This window comes from Cebidichthys violaceus, unplaced genomic scaffold (genome assembly GCF_023349555.1).
Source record: "Cebidichthys violaceus isolate CVI_PGR_0920_01 unplaced genomic scaffold, fCebVio1.0.p SCAF_63, whole genome shotgun sequence".
NCBI lineage: Eukaryota > Metazoa > Chordata > Actinopteri > Perciformes > Stichaeidae > Cebidichthys > Cebidichthys violaceus.
The window spans coordinates 311,052-314,012 of record NW_027176850.1 but is presented as its reverse complement, the minus strand read 5'-3'; positions in this window follow the sequence as shown (position 1 = coordinate 314,012).

Below are 2,961 nucleotides of genomic sequence, written 5' to 3'. Positions count from 1 at the left end.
AGTTGTGAACACATTATTGACATATTATCATCTTTTAATTTGATTAGGCGACGTTGTTGCAAGCAATTTCTTAATTGCACATCCGACAGATACTGAGCAACGTTATCATTCATTTGGAGTCGTGTTTCTGTCCACCTGATGACTGTAAGTCCAATATTTGCTATTTTTTAGCTCTGTTTTTGGTCTCTACCAAATCCTGAGAGAAATATCCAGCTCTTTAGCAGCTAAATGCTCCACTATTCTCATAAGCAGATCACTAACTGTGTCTGTCTGCCGGTTAGTGCTGAGCAGGTAATGTATAGTAGTAATGTTAGGAGCTTTTGTGCTGAAAAAAGCTGCCTGCTGTGACTGAAAATAACGCTATGAGAGCGGTAGGCTGTGTCGAATACCGTTTTTTGGGTTCCGGAGCTTCGGTAATAATTAACAGCAAAGTTTTGAGCAGCTTCACATTAACAGCTTTCCTGCAGATAAAACACTGGGACACTTTTTTTTCGGAAGTACGAGTCACCAAGGTTAGAGACTACTTCCATTAAATTTGATTAGAAATGTTAATGTTGTAAGGACTGAAGTGTAAAAGAAAATGACTCAATAAATGTGCGGCTGCGTTTTCTTCTCCCCCATCAGGGGTTTGAACATATTTGTTCACGGTGAGTGTTGAAACAATCAGTCAATTAACCCATTATGTTGAAAACAATTTATTATCTATTTATAACGTACTGTATGTCATTTTCTAAACAAATATGCCAAAATTCCCCTGGCTAGAGCTTCTCAACATGAACTTTGCCGGCATTCTTAATCCATGATGAATTGAATACTGACGGGTTTTGAAATGTTGATTCTCTTGCTATTATTTTCCTTTATAAACGGGTAAACTGTAAATTATTTTTCATTCTTCAATGTTTTCAGTAGGTGTCACATGTGCTTGTTCACAGTCTTAATCTCATAGTGTTCATGGTGTCATTTTAAGATTGCTTTACCAAATAAAGTCATGGTTATATATTGATATTGTAAAATGTTCTCAATGAGAACCCAAATTGAAAAGGCTTTTATAGTAATACATCTCAGCAGCGCAGCGTGCTCAAAAGAATTCATGAAATCCAGGATGCTTCTTCAATACAAACCGTACCATCAAACGCTCTTCAGACGTGTGTTAAAAACGGAACATCAAAGTGAAGATGCTGTAACTTTTCTGAACATTTTTTTGACAATGTTTCATTACTGCTGGGCAGGTCTATAATCTATTTCCTTTGAGACTTCCTTCTTAAGTCAAGATCACACAATTATGAGAGCTCTCATTCTGACGGCAGGGCGGAAATTAATTAATAAATAAACACTGCATTTTTACATTCATCAACATGCGGTAAGAATAGCTCTAATTATCACAGGTGAATTAACACTTTCATTTTTGTGTCAAAAAATTAATTGTATCCCTTAACAGCTATTCCCAGGGGGAAGTTAAAGAAGAGACTGCGAAAGGTAAGAAGATAGAGAAAAAAAACACAACAGTGCAGACCACCAGGAGTGCTAATTGCTGCTTTCAAAGCCTTGCATCAGTGTTACCGTCTTTCCACCAGACTTTACAGTGTCCCGCAGAGAGGTGCTGTAGGTAGAACCTTGTTACAAATACATGGATGTCAAGTCTTGATCTTCAGGACCTGGCAGGGAAGTTCTCTTCATCTTCACTTAACCAGGCGAGCTGACCGAGAGCGAGCTGTATTTAGAGCAGCAGCAGCATGAGGTAGCTGTTACAGTGAGACACGACTGAACTGCAGAAGGCATGTGAGGCATTGTTCATGTTACGGAATGCACGTTGTGAATCTTGACTTCGATCTCGGTGTACAAATATTCATATACAGGTACATCTATCAATTATGGAAAAGGCTTCATGACTACATGCAAAAACGGGTCAAAATGCGAGACTGAAAATATAGATTTTCTGGTCCAGTCCTTCTGTAAAATAATACATACTGCACACCCTGTCATCACACTAATGTCTTCTTTCAAGTGTTTGGAAAGTTTACTGTGAAGTAGGGCTGCAGTAATGATTATTTTCATTATGAATTAATCTGTCGATTATTTTTCCTATGAATCGATTCTACGCCCGTCATAGAGTTCCCAGAGCCCAAGGTGAGGTCTTCATGTTGCTTGTTTTGTCCATGTTGCTTTGTTATTTATATTCACTTTATTATCACAGAACACAGAGAAAAGCAGCAAAACCTCACGTTTAAGAGGCTGGGAATGTTTGTCATTTCACCTCGATCGACTAATCAAGTAATGGAAGTCGTGTGGGTTATTTTTTGATTTTCAAAAGAAAGACAGAAAAACCTTTTGACAAAAGGGCTGTACTCACTCACCTTTTTTCTTTTCTTTTTAATCTAAGTGTATGTTATCTTCTGACTGACAGAATGTCTGAGTGGGCATGCCCTATGTGAGTGTCTTTTACTTCTCTCCCATTTTGTGTGTTAATGTCTGAGTGAATATCCTTGTACCTCAGATGTGACGGAATGACAGAATGAGTGGGAGTGAATGTAGGGATCGCTTCATGCATGCGCACTGTGTGCATGTGTGGTCAACCCACCGGTGAATAGCACTGCATTAGCTAGGCCATTAGCACATTTAGCTGTCTGTAATGCCCGACTGTTAGTGACACGTTTGGGCCCCCCCCTCCACTTAGGCACCACATTTGATAGACAGGAGTGACATGTCAGGTGACAGTAATGTCACTATGTGGCAGCGAGCGGTGCCACTGCTCTCGAGACCGCATGAGATGTTGTTGGCCTTCCATCTAAAATAAATCAGCCGGGGTTCCTGTCCTTACAGTTACATTTCACTGAGCTACACCATGCAGTATTGGCACTGATGTGTTGCAGTTGTAGACTCAAGGGCCAGTTTTAGTACTGACATTTACAGTGTGATAAGTTCTTCAGACAACTATCTTACCAAAAGGGTTGGAATATTCCC